This window comes from Lactuca virosa, chromosome 6, assembly GCF_052849685.1.
Source record: "Lactuca virosa cultivar CGN04683 chromosome 6, Lactuca_virosa_CGN04683_v6, whole genome shotgun sequence".
Lineage (NCBI taxonomy): Eukaryota > Viridiplantae > Streptophyta > Magnoliopsida > Asterales > Asteraceae > Lactuca > Lactuca virosa.
The window spans coordinates 195330732-195351778 of record NC_136431.1 but is presented as its reverse complement, the minus strand read 5'-3'; the positions used below and the strand labels follow the sequence as shown (position 1 = coordinate 195351778).

The 21047-nt window shown below is 39.5% G+C and overlaps 1 non-coding gene across 1 annotated transcript; it reads left to right on the top strand.

The window, feature by feature from the left end:
• Positions 1-6635: 6635 nt before the first annotated feature.
• LOC145123179 (small nucleolar RNA R71) lies at positions 6636-6741 on the top strand. The gene has a single exon (XR_013715050.1). It is a non-coding gene; the product is annotated as a small nucleolar RNA R71 (small nucleolar RNA).
• Positions 6742-21047: the final 14306 nt, after the last annotated feature.

The following is a 21047-nucleotide window of genomic DNA, read 5'->3' as shown; positions in this document are numbered from 1 at the left end:
ATAGAGTACTTGAATGATTGTTGTATGACTCTTTCGTGTGTGAACTGACTATTTAGTGAATACGCTATGTCACATTCTACATGGGTTAACCGATCTTAGAGTAAGGGATTTGGTCCTGCTGCGCAGCTCTTGTCTGAGTCTAACCGTTGTAGGATTGAAACTTTTAGTCTAATATTGTTTAAGTTGTGCGACATGTGATTGTATTCATGCGATGGTAATCTGGAACCAATGGAGGGTCGTGTGGAAGTTACAGGTAGGGTGAGTTATGTGGGGTCAATTGGCCAGTTGCGTTATGTTTACCCTTCCTCTAGGAAGTGAGGATAGAGTGTATGAGTATACTAGTATGCGGGTTTTGGTAGGGTTTTTGTGATGATCCTTTGAGACAAATACGGGTAGGTGTAGAAGGTAGTATGGGCCCGTACTACTAAAAGCACAGGACCCGTATGCATAGCAAGGAAGTCACAACCCCTAGGGTTTTATTGGGAGTTGGATCCCCTGGTATGTTATGCGTTTCATCTGATATCTCCCTGGTTTATGTTCAGTATGGTGATTCCGAGACGATTGGAGGCGGGATTCGGGTCAGGATTGGGAGCTAGTGGCCAGGATAGGACGATGATGTCCGTTGATCAAATGCAGGACATGATTACAGTGGAGGTTTCTCAGATTTTGTGAAAAGAAATGTTCGGCGTCGTAGATCGGATCACTGGCAGGGTGATTTCCAGACTCGGGGAAAAGACTGCAGCTTTGCAGTCTGTGAGAGATGTTACTAATGAGATGGCTGCTGGGGGAGATCTGGTTGTGGGGACACAACTAGGAATGAGGAAGAGGGCTCATTCAGCAGAGGACGAGGAGATTGAGGCTGTTGACCTGGGTACTGGAAGTCAGGAGAATCATGAGGTGTGTGGCAAGTGTGAGGGAACTCAAGGATTTGCTTGTCACAAGTTTAGGTGTTTCAAGTGTGGGGAAAGAGGGCATCTGTAGGGATTGTAGATGGTTAGATTTGATTCATTTGAGGATGAAACATTGGGTAGCGATTCGCCAGCCAGAGGAAGGGTTGTGGCTTTAGTGACCAACATAAAGGACTTAAGGATTTGGTGCGGTATTATGAGAAGTGATTGAGATCATCGGACTTGCTAGGATTCCAGGGAGTATTTTTCGGGAATTCATGAGTTGGACAATCATCGAGATCAGGTAGTATTGGAAAACAAATATGGGCAAGCGCAGGTCGTAATCGGTTCATGAGGATAAGATGGATTGGGAATCCAACAAATTTCGTGGGATGGGAGAGCTTCGGCGAATCCAAGTGGGGGAGAATCAATCAAAATCTTCGGGAGATGACTTGGGTATGGAACTAGGGTTAGTTTCACATCCCAGTCAAGAGGGAAGCGACACAAGTGGTTGTCTGAATTGAAGTTGTGTAAGTTGGGAGTTTAGGAAACTTCCAACAGCGGGTCAAAAGTTTCCGCTATGATGTATAGAAGGCTTATGGATGGATCCAATTTGAGGGTTTTGTTGGAACCTCGCTGTCTGTTGTGGTTTAATGAAGGCTTTGGGGGTCCGAAGCATGACCCGAACATCTGATCGGATGCAGTGGGATGCGGGTTCGACTCCGAGTGAGTAGGGCGTGAGGTGTGGGTGTAGTAAGACCATGGGTGGTAAAATTGGGGGATTAGGAGTGTTGTAAGATTGCGATGGGATCGTAGCATTCACCAGTTTGAGGTAGAATTTTTTTTGGGGTGGTCGTGAGCATAAAGAGGGATCAGTTCGTACCTTGGGCACTCCGGTCAGGATTGTGGGAGATCGTTTCTCTGTTTCAGGTTGAGGACCCTTGGGGTCCGAGGCGGAGTGGGGATTGTGTAGCTCTAGTTTGAGTGGGGACACGTGGGCGAGGCCCGTGGGTATATGACAATACAGGTGGGACCTGGTAGAGATTGTTGGGTCGAAGCAATGGATTTTGGTTTAGTAGGAATGGTTATGCGGACAGTGAGTGGCGCAGAAGGATGCTCAGGCTATGGTAGCCTTGTCTTTTAGGACTCTAAGGAACCTGATGGCTGGGCCAGGTGTGAGGCTGGCAGTATCAGCGGTGGCTAGGGATCTTTATATCCAAGTTTAGTGAAGGGTTGCCGTGAATTAGAAAATTTCGGGAAGAATACAAGTGTAGATCTTTGGATCTCCGGTTGTGAATCATATACCAAGCTGGTTCTTGGAGGAAACCCGTGTTGGTAATCACGAGTGTGGTGTGCAAGGTCTTTGCTTTTGTAGAATTAAATTAAGGGATATGTACACCAAAGGTATCAGTGGAGGGGTCCAAGGTCGAAGGATGGTTTCCGTTTTGATGATAGATCAAGTTCTTGTGATTGTATTTTGGTTGGTTCTATCTGTGTGGGGATCAAAACTCTTAGCAGCGGTATGTTGGTTCAACAGATAAAGGAAACAGTGTCTTGTTCAGCACTATAAGGTTTATCTCCCAGCTTGCCTCGCATTTTTCATTATATCCATAGGATTTGTTATCATCGGGATGAGCCTTTTCTCGAGGGCATATTTTTTCCTTCAGTCAAAAGAAAAGTTTCCAACATCAGCATGTGGTTTGCAAGTCTATTTTCTAGTGGAATTCTCATTTAATCAGAAGTTGAGTAGTAAATTTGGAAGACAAGTGGAATGGAATTAGCAATGGTTTAGTATGGGCGGTCTGCCAGGGAATTAGACCGATTTGAGATTTCAATATTTAGGTTAAGTAGATGTGATTATTCAAGGTGGTGATGAGTTTGGGTCTTTTCGGGCGATTTCCATGGTTGGCAAGGTTGCTTGCAGATTGGATTTTCTTGAAGAGCTCGGTCAGATTCATAGAACATTCCATGTTTCGCAGCTGCGAAAGTGCGCATTGGATTAGGACGCGATGATTTCATTTGGATGATATTCATGTTGATAAGCGCCTGAATTATGTTGAGAGTCCGATAGCTATTCTGGAAAGGAAGGTAAAGGTTTCGCGTAGCAAGGAAGTACCTTTGGTAAAGGTACGATGGCAGCACCGAATGGGCTCTGAGCGGACCTGGGAACCGGAGTCTGAGGTGCGGGAGCATCATCCAGATTTGGTTCACCGCAGCAGGCTTCGAGGACGAAGCCTAGTTCAAGTGGGGGAGACTTGTAACATCCCGATTTCCATATAAGAGATTTATTCCTTAAAGCAAGTTTTCCTTTGGAACTCGACGAGTTGATAGCCTCAACTCGGCGAGTTGGAGAGATTGGGGCCGCATATTTTTATTTACCAACACGGTGAGTTGAGTGAAGGAAACTCAGCGTGTTGGCGGCTGGATGAGAAACCCTAAGTTTTAGGGTTTTGCACCCTATATAATCTCCTTAAGTCCCTAGGGCTGATATTTAATCAGCCTCCAAACCCCTATATCGTCCCTTGTGAACCCTAATCACCATTCCCTCTCATTTTGTGACTAGTTTGGTATTTTAGGAGCAAAAGGAGAAAAATTTAGAAGAAGGAGGCAAGGATCTAGCAATCAAGCTCTCATCTTCAGTTTGGCACTCTTTTAGACCTATGTAAGTGTCCAATATCCGATTTTTATTCCTTTATGTAGCTAGATCTTGAGTTTTTTTTTCCCTTTTTCTCCTTATTCTTGGATGTTGCAATGGATGGATCTCATAAAGGTTGCAACTTTATGAATCTCCAGGTCAAGGTGACCTTATAGTGGTTAGGATCTGGTCTTTAGCCAAGTTTTGATGCGATGCATTGAGTTTAGGTCATATTTTTCCCTCTTTGACCCATTTTGGGTTCAAGACATGCATTGAACATGCATTTAAATAAAGCACTAACCTTTAGGTAGATTTTGATGCTAGAATCTCTTCTAGAAAGGTTGGGTTTCGGATCTCAAGGATTTTGTGCTTAGTGGTTAATCCCTTGAGTCTTCAAGCCTTGTGGAGGGGTTTTTGGAGCACTTGGAGTAGCCCCAAAGGATAACGTTGGAAAGTTTATCCTTTTAGACAACATTTGAGTTTAGATCTGAGCCTTAGAGTCCTTGGAATCGAAGAACCAACTGAATGTGTTAAGCTGGGGAAAACTCTGCGAGTTTTCCAACCAACTTGGCGAGTTGGCTAGGGTTTTCCCGACCTTCTGATTACTATAGAAACTCGACGAGTTGGGTCAACATGGACTGTTGACCTTGACCATTGACTTTGACTTTTACCATGGTTGACCAAGTTGACTTCTGAAGGCATTTTGGGTATTTCTGGATTTTGATAGAATTGGTCACGTGGTGGTTGTAGGCATTTGAGTCAGGGGTTGAGATTCATAGTCAGACCTGATCAGTTCAGCGCTACTTGTGAGGTAAGTGTTCCTCACTGTACTTGTTGGGTCGAAGGCACCAATGCCGACCCCTTTCGATTGTTTTCCTGTTATGTATGCTATTGATCTATTAGATCGGTATCCTGGTAGATAGGATGTTTTTATGTTGTTATGATCTGTTAGGTCGGTATCCTGGTAGATAGGATGTTGTTATGCTGTTATGATCTGTTAGATTTGTCTGTTTGTTATTGGCTGGTTAACTGCATGTTTATGTGTAATGTATATGTAGACATGTTATGTGTGGTTGGGTTGAGGCGGTCCAGCACTGTGCTGAAGGCCAACAGACCCAGGGCGTCCCGGATAGACTGAAGGCCAGTGGGGCGTACCGGTCAGGCCGAAGGCCCAGAGAACGTTCCAGATAGGCTGAAGGCCCCGTGAGGCGTACCAGTCATGCTGAAGGTTTTGTGAGCGTACCAGATAGAGTGTAGGTCGGTGGGGCGTTCCAGTTAGACTGAAGGCTCTGTGGGCGTACCAGATAGACTGTAGGCCGGTGGGGCGTTCTAGTCATGCTAAAGGCCCTGTATGCATATTGTTTGTTGGTATATGTTATCTGTTTGTGTGGTGGTACTTTGGGGGAACACACTAAGCTTTGTGCTTACAGTTATGGGTTTATGGTTTCAGGTACTTCAGAGAATCGTAGCAAGGCGAACGCATGACCGTACACATCCTGATTTTATGTCATTGATCTTGGGAGACACTGATTTTAAATAATGTTTTGGATACAATGATTTTGTAAACACTTTTATTAGTAAAAGGGATGTTTTGAAACGTTTCAAATTTGTTCAAATTTTTGGGATGTTACATATTGAAGTAGATATTAAATGTTAATCATAATAAATCAAGTCCTAGTTCGTGTAATATACATTTATATGATTGACTGTGTGAGAATTCCAAGTTCTCGCAAAGTTATGCCTTTAGTCGACTGTGATCCTAATTTTTTGCAATAATTTCGGCTAAAATGGGTTGAGGAAGAGCATCAAGGTAAATGGATGGGCATCTACGACTTGATTCATTGGTATAGCGAGCTTCTCATAAAAAGAGTATGGCATGAGATTTGTGCTAGCCCCCGAATCCGCTAAAGAATTTATTCAGGTGGAAATTCCAAATTCATAAGGTAAAGTTAATCGGCCCGGACCCCCATTTTTATGGCAATCTATCACTGGTTGCAACAGAACACAATTCATTAAGAATAATAGTGGATTCATTTTCTAACTCCCTTCGATTAGTCATAACTTCTTTATAAAATTTAGGAAGTTTAGCCATGGACTTGAGGAATGGAGCGTTGATCGAGAGGAATAGCACTTACTCCATGATTTTCTTCTATTCTTGATCGAGTAGGTTTCTTATGGCTCGAGATGGATAAGGTATAAGAGGATGGTAAAGTTTTAAAAACAAAGAATTCTCACCCTTCAGGGGCCATGGCGTGGCCATATTTCCACAACTTAGGGTCTGGAGAACTCGATTTTATTTTTGCTTCGGGCTTTAATCCTTTCGGCTATGGATTAGGTTGTTCGGTGGTTGCATCGCACATCACAAGTGGCTCTGAATAAACCTCTTTTTTAGTGTATATCGCCATAATATGAAATTGTGCTTTTGGTTCAGGATTCTTGAGTGGTAACCTCTCATTCACGAGTTTAGTCAAGTGACCCAATTGAGTCTCAAAATTCATTATCGCCACTTGCTGATTTCTTATTGTAGCATCAGTCGCGTCATGTCGTTTCTCAAAACGGTTGTAAAGCGTGAAAGCATCAACTCAAACTCGGATTTGTTATCGGACGGTGGTTGTTCTTTTTGATAAAACCCTCTACCGGTTTGCCTATACTTCTCATCCTTTTGCTTCTTATATTCATCGTAAGGCAACCACTCCTTCTTTGGTTTCCTCCAATCCTCACCGTACTTGTCCCCACCCGAGTAACATACTTAGGATTTTCAGTTCCTATTCTCATCTAGATCGCAATATTTGGTCAAGTACGGACTATTGCAATTGTCACATCTAACTCGTACGACATGTATGGATTGATCCATCTTCGTCATTTGTCGATCCATATTCTCGAGTTTAGCCATTATTGCAGCCAAGTTTTCATTTCTTACTTCTCAAGTACCTTTACCTCTTATAACATCTTCTTACGGGTTATGATATTCTCTTGAGTGCTTTGCGAATTGTTCAACTAACTCCTTGATTGTAGCCAAATTCTTCTTTGTTAGCGGTCCTTGAGAGTCAATATGTTGCCTCGTTGTCACATTCACCCCGTCATAGAAAATAGACACCTCTTCTTCAACGTTCAAGTCATGCTGAGGACAATTTCTAAGAAAACCTGTATACCTCTCCTAGGTTTCATATAAGGACTCTCGCATCTGTTGTTCAAAATTGGCTATATTCTTCTTCACGTTTTCAACCTTGGATGGTGGACTAAATTGTTGGATGAACTCTTCACGAAGTTGAGCTCGTGTAGTGATAGCGTCGGGTGGAAGTGCCTTTAGCAAATCTTTAGCCTCTCCTCTAAAAGTTACCGGTAACATCCTCAACAACACCGTTGCATGAGGTATATTGGGAATGTTGAAATAGTTAGCATTGTCATTGACCTTGTCAATATGCTTGTAGGCATCTTCATAATCTTTCCCTAGAATGGGATATCTTTTAGCGTGGCCAAAATGTGTTGTTGAAGCAAAAAGTGACCCTCTTAAACTTAACGATTCGCAGTTCTGTTGTGCTACCGTATCTTCTTTAGCTACCGTAATTAGTTTTGCTACCGCAATGGATGTTTGTCTACCGCAGTTGAAGATGTTGTTTAGAGAACCGGAGTGAACCGCAACTACTACTACCGCAATGAAGACCTCTTTGTTACGTCAACTGACTTAGTGTGTTAGCTTTACTTGATGGGTTTTGAGCATTCTAACACTCTTAAGGTGTACATGCAACCCTAAATGCTTTGGATCTATGTTTTCTCTAATATACATGCAAATTTTCAATATTACAAAGCATCATCCTAACTAGCTTGCTATCCTTGATGTATTTGGCCTTTAACAACTTAGCACCAATAGTGTGAATGCCTCAAATAGATAAGGGGTCATATATTCCTCCATTGTACAAGATATCATATGGACTGAGACATGGATTATAATCATTCTCTCTGTCCATCTGTTGTTTCCCGATTTCCGATTTATGACGACCGACTAATTGAACAAATCAAATGAGTCCAGGCTCGACCGAACGCTTAGGGGTGTCATCACTAAATCATTGAGGGGCCCACAAATATCGCTCTTATCCGTCCAAGGGTAAAAGGAATGGATAAACTTCCACTCATATGCTTGCTCTATGTACTCATCAAATCACACACAACAATATGTTTTATAACACCAAATTACTGGTACGTTTACATATGTCAATGTGCAACCGACTTGTAAATACAACTCACATGTCTCCGTCTCAAGAATATAATATAATGTTGTCTCACAATCACTCGTGATAAAATCCATGAAGTGATTCAGATGAGCGTGGGTTTAATCCAATACTCGAATCTTATTCCAGTAGTACTCATGAAAACTACAGCCACCTTGTCCTAGACAAACTACAGACCCATTCATGACAGTCTTGCCTCAATACCTACTTCCAAAGTATGATCGACTGTGGATGGTTTGAATAACCTAGTTATTCGGGAAGTCAAAACATGCAAAGTGAAACACAATAATAATACTAATCCTATATGGCCCAAAAACTTTTGAGTCATATTGATTACTCATTATTAATTGTATAATGTTTCAAATAATCAACTTAATACTTGAATTAAAAAAACAGCTATGCCATGCTCCAAGCATGCACACTATGTTTTTATATGGTCCTTACTTTGTGAAATAGATCAATTGAACATATCTTCAATGAAACTTATTTCACAATTTCAAATCTTTATCACCAGTGTAAGAATTCCAAATTCTTGTCACTGCCAGAATGTGTTAGATTCTAAACTATCATGCAATGATTCTGTTGTAATGTCTAGGTACCAAAAGTCACGGAGACTTGACAACCGAAATTACAAAGTATTCCAATGGAGAGCAATTCCATGGAAACGAAATCTCAAATTCAAAGTACATTCCTTTGAACATCCTTCTTGCATTAAGTTTTCTAATCTTACACAGATTTAAAGAATAACTTCCACTTATGGACACATTTCCATATTCCCATTTTGACCATCACTTCTGAACAAGAGTTACCTCTTCTCAGAGTATGTCAATATGGTCCTTTCAAAAATTTAAAATATACTTCCAACTGTCCATGAGCAACCAATCTTTGGTAAACCTTAGATTGTCCTCGACAATTGCTTAACCATTTTAGTCATATCCGGTTCTAGACCTTTTTCCCTCTTAATGCCCTAGGCATTTGGAAAACTAGAACGGATGAATATTATAGCACATGTAATCGATCCTATACCGAAGCATATAGGACACGATTCATGATGTCTTACATAAAGACATGATACTTGACTAGTCTTTTGCTATAATATTTCTATTTGCCGTGTTCTCATCATTCCAATTATGAAAATGGATGCCGTAATCATAGTCGAATTTTGAGAACGCAATTAACACATCCATATATAGAATTTCCTTATGTTGAACCATTCCAACATAAAATTCATATATATATATTTGACTAAATCTGATTAAAATCTCAATCTAAGCTTTTAGATTTGAAATGAAGTATAAATTCCTCTCCCTTAATTATAGCAAAACAACTTTTCAAACCCTGCAACTTGCGAATTAAAACTTTTGTTTGCTATATATAACATTGCTAACTTGTAACATTCATCATAATTGATTATGCTCCCACTAGCATAATAATCATTACTTTTACTAGCATAACATTTATGCTCCCACTAGCTTTGACATGTACTCAGAAATCAGTTGGACTTCTAGAAATCAATACTTATTGACTTTGATTACCAAAGTTCAGATTTCTGATACGAGATGCTTTGATAAGACTTTATCTAGGCTTCTTAAACTCATACACCTTTCCTTAGACAGCTCACATGTGTGTCTAAACAATTTAAGAACTTACAGCAATAAGTCTCAAATGTTTAGACTTTTTTCCATTCCTCACAATTCGAATTATGAAAAGGTATGTCGTAATCATAATCAAATTTGAGAATGCAAATATCATAATTGCTATCTTTTTAAAATCTACTTAGTGAAAGCGTTTCCTCCCCATCATTTTCATGAATCAGAGAGAAATCTTATGACACTTAGATTTTATGGTGTATGTGTTCCTATCTATGTGAATTTGTCAAAACCATAATCACAAGACAATGCTAGTGACAAATCCAAACTCATATGGACTGAACTTGTTCAATCTTAATTTATTGCCACCTAGCAGCATAAGGGCCTACCATTGCTTCCTAGGTTGTTATGCAAACAACTGAGAACACATAGAACTCACATGCATAGTCAACTTTAATTGGAATGGGCACATAAACAAGAATATGTCAACATGATAGGTTACAAACCTCAAGTCGTGTGCTAGTGTCTAACAATAGGTTTACCCTTGATTAGTTCTTGAAACTTTCAAGATCTTTAAGACTCCCACTGACCTCATGACATATAATATTCTCTGTCAAGAACCATTCCTAGATAAAAAAATATTCAAGAGTTAGTGCGGATTCTAGTCAAGTCTAACACTTCACACCATTGGCCTTAGTTGGTCTTTGTTTTATCCAAAACATCACAACTTACCAATTTCAAATGTACAAGAGTAAAAACATTTAACTCTACATTTGATGAGTGTTATAAACCTTAAGATTATGTCACTCAAGGCTCAATCTTGGAGTATGACTCTAAGACTCGATTTGGAACGAAGTATGATTCACATTTTTGATTTAATCATTCCAACAATTCACAATTCCTCTTCTTAGCCATAGAAATGCACTAAGATGACCTTAGAGGATCAATTGTGATATGGTTTTCATAATCATTAATATGATCATAAAACACGATACTAAAGTACTCTCCCATCTTTTCAGATTGGAGAAACTGTTATCTTTCTGCCCAATTTGATTCTTCTCATTCGTTCTGCCATACATTGTAACTTTTCCAATGCTTCAGAATTTTACTTAAACTTGTAAGCATAACCATATTTACTAAACTTTAGTAAATCATGACGAATAGTCTTATCGTTCTCTGTGGTGGACCTGACCAGCGCACACCCTGTGTACTTGATCCCCTAGTCCTTCACTTGACTTACATATACATGTGAACAAAGAATTAGTCTTAATTTCCCGAAGGTAAAGGTTCTCATTCATCACACAATACATGTTGCATGATTCCAAGTTTCTATCCAACTGAAACTTGGGTGATGAGAATCTTTCCTTATTTGGTAAATTCTCAACATTACCACAAACGAAAGAATCAAATCCATTTTTCCAACATTGCTATCAATGGAATCATATAAACAACAATTTTTCACAAAAGCCATTGTAAGGAAATTTTAAAAATAAGATAAATTTCAAAATTTTCTTTATTTATAAAAATGCGGAAAACTTATCCTTACAATGCAAATACAAGTGAAAATATGTTGTTATCTATTCCTAAGTAATCTATCATAACTCTTAAGCAGCATCTCACAAATCTGATCATCAAACCATGCGATCGAAATCCATCTCTTCGCGATCAGACTCTGCATACTCTTCCTTTAAGCTCCCTTTCATTTCTTCGATTCTTCAAAACATCAAAATGTAATTACATTACATCATGTATTAAGAATCTCCAAATAGGAACTTAATAGAGTTAGATAGTGGACTTACCTGTTGGGTCAAAATTATGGTTTATACTTTGCTTTTCTAGTTGATTGTATTTTTCTGTAATGTTTTATGAGTTTACGGTCAGGTTTACAGCCGTAAACCCATTTACGGCCCATATTCCCCAAGTATATATATATGTGTTAGGTGGTTGAGGAGGGAATGATGAACAGAAAAGGAGTGTACGGCCAAGAGAGAAGAGAGGAGTTTTAGTGTGTGTAAGTGTGTGAATCTTGTGTAAGGGAACTTCATTCTAATCAATACATTCAAGATTCATCATCTTCTTCTTCTCCTTCTCTTCTATTTGATCTGACATCATCCAATTGATTGGGATTCCACACCATCAATTGGATCTGATTGATACACAAGCAGATTAGGGACTTACAATTGGTATCAGAGCTTGGATTGTATAAGTTAATTTTATCAGATATGGAGCTTATTTGATCTTATTTTTGAAGGATTCCTGCGTTTTTGGATAGATCTCTGAAAATTAGGGGGGGTTTGTTCTTCGTGTTTTTGACAAAAACGAGTTTTTGATCGAGTTTTGGAGCAAAAAAGGGGCAAAAACGTTGTTTTTGGTCGTAACCAGTGAGGGAGTTGCGGCGTGTACGGCCAGTAGCTAGGGTTTCCGAAGTGTTTGCGGCCGGAATCAGTTTACGGCCCGGAGTTTGCGGTGCGAGATTACGGCCCTCGGTTTATGGTCCTCGCACGTGTACGGTCCGAGTTTGCGGTCCTCGGAGTTTGCGGTCCAACATCGTTTACGGTTCGCACCTCGTCTCGTTCTCAGCCTCGCATCGCATCGCCTCGTCCTCGCCTCGCATCCCAGCAGACGTCCTCGCAAGTGAAGTCCTCGCAGCGCAGCATACACTTAAAAAGGGGAAAGGAGTTTTGGGGGATGCCTGGATTCGAACCCGGGACCTCTGGTTGATCAACTCAGCGCTTTACCAACTCGTCTAGCTGACACTTTGTTTCAGTCCTTCGAAATTTAATTCAAAACAAGTCTTTCTCGGTTCTAACTTTCGAAATTTGACTCTTTAAACCCCAAAAATCAACTTCTTTTATTTTAAAAATCCATTTTCAACCAAAAATTATAGTTTTTAATTTTTGACTTTTATTTTTGACTTTTATTTTTGACTTTTTACTTAAAATTTTGACTTTGACTTTTAAAATTTGAACTTTGACTTTCTCGTTTAACCTTCAAATTTTCAAATTTAGATTTTCGGTTTGACTTTTAAGTTTGGGTTTTTAGTCAAAGAATCTTTTTTTAAAAAAAAATGAGTTCCGAATCCATTCCGGTAAATGAAGTTTCATGTACTCCAGCTTGTGAAACTACGATTAAATTTCTTCGGGAACAAATTGATTTATTAAAAAGAGAAGTTGAGGACCTGATATATATGAAGGTTATCAACTCAGGAAAGAACAGAAACCCCTAAAGGCTCAGTTAGAAACAAAAATAAAGGACTTTAGGAGACTTCAGGAAGACTACAGTATCAAATGTGTACATTATGATTATATCAAGAGACAGAATGCTGAGTTAATTACTGAGCTTGATACATTAAAAGGGCAATTTGAAACTGCAAAATTTGATTTTAAAAGGTTTGATGTATCAAGCGAAGTAGTTGCGAACATGATAGACCATTGTTTGCAATTTAAAAATAACCAGCAAAAGGGTTTAGGATACGATAAAGTGCCGCCTCCTTTCAATCATACTTATCAGTATCACCCTGTGTCTAAAGAGGAGATTGCCAACGAACCATTCATGGTTTATGGCAAACCAGCTGGTTTTGTTTCAGGAGGCATTATTAATGTTGAAAATACTAATGTTTCTAATTCCCATGCAGATCAATCCTTAAATCAATCAAAGCAAGAAGTTGTAGGATATGTTTCTGAAAATAAAAATGTTTCTGAACCTGCTGTTTCTGTTTCAAATGATAACTCTTTTGTTTGCGATGTTAAAATCAATGATACATCTTGTGATGCTTCTGCTCCGGATCATGTTGAGTTAAATTTTTTTGACTTATTTGATGATTTGTTTGAAAATACTGATGTTCCTGTTTCTAGCACATCTACTTCATGTGCAGGTAAAGTAGCAGAGGATGAGAACAAGGAGAACACCATTGAACAAACCAACATCTCCTTGAACTCTGAATCTGTTGCTTCGAACTCAGCTGCTTCTGATCAACCTGCCGTTGAGAAGTACATGCCACCAAACCAAGTGAAACAGCCGACTTGCTGCAAGTGTGCTTGTGGGAAAAATCAGAAACGAGGCAAGGATACGCCACCAGGGGCAGGAAGAAACAATTTCCCAGTGAAGAAAAAGGCATGTTTTTCACTGTGGAACACCTGGTCACATTGCCCGAAACTGTCCAAATCGCGCATACGTTCCCTACTACACACAAGGATGGCAAAACACGCCAAGAGGGAGATACTCCAAAAGAAACCCCTCAAGGTCACGTTCAGACAATGGTGACTGGAACGCGCAGAAGGCCAAGAATTAAACCCACAAGGCCAAGAATCTGAATCCCAAGGGCAAGAAGGGAATGTCGGCCAAGAATCCCAAGCCAAGAGATGCTCCAGTGAAACAAAGACCGGTTAGGTCAAAGTCATCTCAACGGCCGGCATCAAGATCAAAAGATATGTCATGGGAGAGAGTACCGTGCAAGGATGAAAAAGGTCAACCCAGTTTCAAAATGGACTGGGTTCCAAAGACCAACTTATCCCGCTCTGTGTCGGAGTAGCTATGGAGGCATATCATCATACTTCGGTTTGTTGGTAGTGGCTGTTCCAGGCACATGATATTTGAGAGTATGTGTCCTTTGCGGGAAGAGAAGAAAGGAAGGGATCACTCATGGGGTTAGTGCTTAACGATGTGAAGAATTTTTGGATCTGTTCTGAGATTACGCGTGCTGTTCTCACACCTTCTGGATGCAAATTCAATCGGTGACTTACGGTTTGAGTTTTCTTCTCTATACTCCTGAGTTTTTCTTAAGCTGATTCACTTTAAAGACTAATTTTTGTTTTAGGATAGTTTAAATTTGCGCATTTACTTTCGTTTCTCTCCTATGCACAAATTTAGGGGGAGAAATAAAACAAAACAAAAATTAGAATATTTAAAAAAAAAATCCAAAACATTAGAAAATCAAAAAATCCAAAAATATGGTGTTAATGAAATGTGCTTGAGGGAGATGTTTTGGGAAGTGATATAATCATGTGATAACAGGCAATTTGAATATGTGTAAGGGACTGAATCTGAATTGTCTAGGCTCTGTGTTCGATGCGCTGGTAGGCACGAAAGCTTAAAATGGACTTGACTAGGCATTAATGAACCTAAGGAATCTAGAGACTTGAAAAATCTTGACCGAGATAGATCCATTTAGCCTGACAATACGACGCCCAGATAGGTTGAGCAGGGAGATATACATAATAATCCACCGGTCACACTAAAATAATCTGTATCTAGAATTGTGGTTTAACTCTTCCTCGATGTACGGACTTTGTCCTTAATTCCGGTATTGATGAGGCAACTGGGGAATTCCGATAAAGTAGGTTTGTAGGAAATTATTTTCTTGCTTTCTTTCTGTTAGTCATATGTTGCCTCCTCTGCGTGATTGAAATACATCCGACCTGGACTGCAACATATGCAATTCTATTTCTCTGCATCTTCTATCTATGCAATTCTTCCTGTCTGTTAGTCATATGTTGTCTCCTTTGCGTGATTGAAATACATCCGACCTGGTACACAGCATATGCACCATTCTACTTCTCAATCCCTCTAAATCTGGTTAGTCATATGTTTCACCATCTGCGAGATTGGAAGAGATCCGACCTGGGTGTATAGCATATGCACTCTAAATCTGACTTCTCTCATAATAATTGTCTGCTCACCTAAAGTAAGGAGTACTTTGGAAGTTCCTGATTATTGGGGTATGTCAGGAAGCAGGAAACATGTTCTAGTACATTTAAAATTGAACAATCACTAGGTTGTCTGTAGATCTCGCTGCTCAATTTAGGTGGACAACAATATCTTTGGTCGTCGTCAGCTGAATGGTCCTTAAGGAATATTATCTAGGAACTTAGGATCACATTGTCTTGTCACTTATAGTATGTCCTAATGTTGTCACAATCTCTCGTGTTTAAGTGGACCACAATACCGGCGATTGACCAGATCTATTCCTGAAGGGAGAGGTACTGATAAACGGATAAATGTTGTCTAAAAACTTTGATCCCAAATCACTCTTAAAGTTAGATATCATTTTATTTTTGTTAAATTTGTTCATAGTTTCTTCTAATTTAAATATTAGGGGAGAATTAAAAATTTTAAAAACCAAAGAAAAATCAGAAAATTAAAAATCCAAAAATAGTGTTATGTCTGTTTTATTTCATTTTCAGAAAATATGACAAATCCAAAAATATTATGTGCTAAAATTTTCTTTTAGTTTTGTTTTGTCTTGAATAGTGAATTTAGGTGAAGATGAAACTCATGGAAGTTTGTGTCGAAGATTTCTGAGCCAAGGCTTCATCCGTGATCATCGAAGAATTCTCATTCGAAGGAGCAAGATGAAGATTATTCTTTCGACATTCAATCTTTCAACCCCAGAAGCAAGGTGAAGCTGCAATTGAAGATTATGTGACGGATTGCATTGAAGCCTCCTCAATCAGTCTGCTGCTATCTTTGTACCTGCTAAAGTGATCCAGAAGTTTAGTTCTCTATGATATTCTCTCTGAAGATTCTCAAGCTGAAAGCGCTATCTTTCAAGAATCAGTACAAGAAGCCTCCTCACCCAATGTGCGTTCAATGTCAAATTCTGCAGAAAAGCCCAACTGCTCAAGGTGAAGTCATTCGTTGAAGATTCATCAAGTTCATCTTGAAGTTGTGAAGAATTTGAAGATTAATGCTGAAGCCAAGCTCTCGATGAAGATTGATAAGAAAATCCAGCTACTTTTTAGGGGGAGCTTGTTGGGTCAATTAAGAAAAGAAAGCTATAAACCAAGGGGGGGATTGTTGGGTCAAAATTATGGTTTATACTTTGCTTTTCTAGTTGATTGTATTTTTCTGTAATGTTTTATGAGTTTACGGTCAGGTTTACGGCCGTAAACCCATTTACGGCCCATATTCCCCAAGTATATATATAGGTGTTAGGTGGTTGAGGAGGGAATGATGAACAGAAAAGGAGTGTACCGCCAAGAGAGAAGATAGGAGTTTTAGTGTGTGTAAGTGTGTGAATCTTGTGTAAGGGAACTTCATTCTAATCAATACATTCAAGATTCATCATCTTCTTCTCCTTCTGTTCTATTTGATCTGACATCATCCAATTGATTGGGATTCCGCACCATCAATTGGATCTGATTGATACACAAGCAGATTAGGGACTTACATTACCTGAAGCAGAATCATACACTCTCACTTTACCATCCTTGTGGTCCTTCAGGTAGATACGACAGCTTCGCAACCAATGCCCCTTCTCTTGGCAATAGAAACATATGGACTATTTGGAATTGTATACGGGACTATCTCAGACTTATCCTTTCCCTTTACCATTTGGTCAACCGGGTTGGCTATGGCCGATCCATTTCCATTGGGAAGAGAAAGCTTTTTCTAGACTTTCAATGTTACCATTTTCAATGTCCATGGATGTTTGGGGAGTAGATCTTCCAGTCAAATTTGCTTTACCAGTGTGCCAAATCATTGTTGATTCAGCAGCAACAAGCATATAGGTAAGATCGATAAGGGTCATGTCGTCGTCTATCACATAGTAGTCCTTAAAGAACCCACTATATGACTTAGGAAGTGATTGAAGAACCCAGTCAACAGCCAACTTCCTTGAGACTTCGACACCCAACTCTCCCAGCTTGTCAATATGTGACTTCATCTCCAAGACGTGAGCACATACAGACTTTCCTTCCTGCCAATAGGATCTTTGAGTGACGTAGAAGTTGTGGGTTAGGTAGAATTATTGGAGGAGGTGAACGAAGTGAAGTTCCACTAAAGCACAAAGAAGGGATTAATCTTTCACCTTGATTGCCTTGTGAAAAATCATCTTTATAAAGAAAGCTTTTTTCAAAAGATTCGGGAATACCATAGTTGTCTGAACTTAGACATTTATGAGGGAGAAATACAAGTTTAGTTGATTATAGTACTTAATATAACACCCCCAATGAAATATTAAGGCTAGGACCCAACACAATATTTTACAATTCGGAAGAGGGATGCCGTAATCCTATTGCAAAATATTTGAAGGTTGGTAAATGACGATTTACCAATTTCCACCACCAAAAACAAAAAAGAGACTTTAGGTTTTAAGTGAATTGAAATTCCTAGATCCTTTGAGATTCATTGAACTTTTCAATGGTATGTTTAAATCTCGATTGTGCCCTTCAAGTTTTTGACTGGGTTGTCGAGGATCACAAACAAGGTGTGAATAACCATGCAAATTAGCTTGGTACACCCAATGTTACAACCACCTAATCAATGTGCCGGTTAACCACACACGCTCCATTGATTTATGATTAACATCAAGCTACCTTTTTCCACACACTGTCAGTACCAGATTAGTGTGCCGGTTAACCACACACGCTCCACTAACGACTTAACAAGGTGCAGAGTGCAATTTCATGGGTTAGCACCAAATTCACATTTTCCTAAGTAACTAAGATTGGGAATTTATAAGTGTTTAGTTACTTAGTATTTCATTATACTTTTAATGAGAATTTAAATGTCCTGTCAAACCCGTTCGGCTAACGACCCTCCACCAGTCAAGGAAGCAGTGGGTGAGAGTGGACACCCATTAAACTGCCATTTTATAGGCAGTAACCTTATACCCTCCTTATAGACCGGCTTCGTGAATGAGGCTTACTAACGGTAAGACTGGCTTTACTCTTATACATATATATGAATATTAAACCTATAATATTATAATAGTATAAGGGTTGAATTTTAAACTTTTAAAATTCTAGGGTTTGGAACTAAAGTATTCAAAAGGTGAAACTTTACAAATTCCAAAACTTGAGGGAAAATTTTGAAACCTGTCAAAACTTTTCAAATTCATAACTTATGAGTTTAATATAGGTTTTAATGAAAATACTCTTGAAAATCCATAACTTGAGGACAAGTTATGGAGTTCATAAAACCATTTATGGGAAAAATACTCTTCAAGTTCATAACCTATAGGTTTAATGATCTTTTTAAAAGAAAACTCTTCATTTTCCATAACTGGAGGACAAGTTATGGAATTCATCAAAACATTTAGATCAACTATTGTAACTTACAAAAAACAAACAATTTTGTCTATGATCTAAATTAAACTCATAAGAAAAAGACAATTCATATCAAACAAATTTCATGTAATTAGCCTAACCATATAAACTGATACAAAACATGAAACTTTGACAATTATCTTATAAATTGGATAAGCATGATCATTACCACATCAAAATAGGTTTATAAGTTCAAAAATAGTTTAGGGTAATGATCCTAGTCCAATTCCAGCCAAAAACCTCAAAAATCTGCATCCAGGGGCACCAACTCGTCGAGTGCATGAACCAACTCGTCGAGTTGGTTGCATTTTAAGGGTGACTCGGCGAGTCCACTGTCCAGAAGGCAAAAATTCGATTTTTAAAACATTTTAAAGCATGTAGCATCAAGTATATGAGAAAACAACCCTAGGCTCTGATACCATTGATGGGTTTTGAGCATTCTAACACTCCTAAGGTGTACATGCAACCTTAAATGCTTTGGATCTATGTTTTCTCTAATATATATGCAAACTTTCAATATTCCAAAGCATCATCGTAACTAGCATACAATGGAGTATCTATACTACAAGAATCTATTTAGATAACATACCTCTTATTGTAGCTTGCTATCCTAGATGTATTTGGCCTTTAAGAACTAGCACCAATAGTGTGAATTCCTCAAATGGAATGTAACATCCCAATTTTCAAGGCCATAAATTTCATTTCTAATTAAGTAACTTGTAAAATAGTTTACCAAAAACATTGCCAATGTCATATCAATTTATAAAACCGAACAACGTGTTTCAAAACCATATCACCAATAGTAATAAACATCAGAGTTCAATCCCAGAAAACTCAATGCGGAAATCATGTGTGTATGTGTGTAATGCGCTGCTACACCACCGGCTCCTTCCCTTAGACGAAGATGTACCTGAAACCAAAACTAAAAACTGTAAGCAGAAAGCTTAGTGAGTTCCCCCATCATACCCATACCAAATAATGCATAAGCCTCGGTATCTTTCAACCGGTAACTGTCAGGCATAGCCAGGAGCTGGAGTCCCCCCTCGATATCTTTCAACCGGTAACTGGGAACTACCCTCCCCTTCGGTATCTTTCAAACGGTAACTGGGAACTACCCTCCCCTTCGGTATCTTTCAACCGGTAACCGGGGACTATTTCACCCCTACTACTGCTAACACATATTAAGCATAATGATCATATCAAGCACATTAATCATATCAAGCACAGTAAGCATATCACATATCAATCCTAGATAATTATCACAAAGACAATCATCTACCCAACACTCTCACTTGTGGGCCGGCATTGTGGCCGTAGACCCATCCCTACTAGAAGGAAACTCACCTCGAAGTCGTGTAGTGTCTGTACTGATCTCGGTGTGGAACTCGACTCCCCCCGAGTCCTCAATCCCTACACGACAACTCTTCTAAGTTATCAACTCATACTCGTAACCCTTACAAGGGTCACTCAATCAAAGTCAAAGTCAAAGTCAACTTTTGGTCGAAGTGAACATCTGGTTGACTCGACTCGCCGAGTTGGCCCGTCAACTCGTTGAGTCCCCATATCCACAAATAGCAATAATCCCGTCCCTACTCGTCGAGTCTAGCAAGAGCTCGACGAGTTCGCCTTCAACAACACATCAGACGATCTTCAACCGACTTGCCGAGTTCGTCCTTGAACTCGCTGAGTTCATCTTCATCCATAAGAAGATGTTTAGTCTATGACTCACCGAGTTCCCTTTGAACTCGCCGAGTCCGTCTTCATGTGGCTGGGACATTGCCTTGAACTCGTCGAGTCTGTTCATCCACTCGCCGAGTCCTATGATTCCCAGGTCCCAAGTGAACCTAAACAACTAGGGGAACCTTTGATCTTAACAACTGGTCGATAAACAGAAAGGATTTGGTGGAAAATACACCCCGACTCGCCGAGTCCCAAGAACGAATCGTTGAGTCCCTCTATGTGCAAAACTATACAGTCGATGATAATGGGTCCTAACGCATCAAAACCATAGATCTGGCCTCCTAGGGTCCATTTTATACGTAAAGCTTCAAACTTGATGTACATGCATGGGGCCTTTGGCTCAAAAAGCCATGAAAGGAGGTATACAGGATGCATGGGTCTCTCATGGCCATAAAGTTGGCACCTTTATGCCATGAGAACCCTCCAGAGTCCAAGATCTGAAGCCATATCTCCACATTATACCCCATAACGCGAAAATGGCTTAGAAATGCCCTAAAGGTACCAAAATCCAAGCCCTAAGTTGATTAAACACATGGGAAGTCAAGATTGAAGCTTTTCACCTTAAATGAGTTGGAAATGGAACACAATCTCTGGACCTTCTAGCTTTAACTTGAACTCCCAAGCTCCTTCCTTCTTCTCAAGCTTCACAACCACCAAAAATGCATAAAAATGGCTTAAGAGCACTCAAACAAGGCTAGGGTTTCAGTTTAAGGTCTTCTGGAAGTGTGAGGGACGATGAAGGCTGATATGGGAGGAGATAAGTTGTTTAAATAGGGTGCAAACCCTAAATATTAGGGTTTTGTCCAGACAGCTCCTACTCGTCGAGTCGGTCTTCCGACTCGTCGAGTAGGTCACTTAAAACCCCGATCAACAGTCGAGTCTACTCGACGAGTTGGGCCTCCAACTCGCCGAGTCCCAGA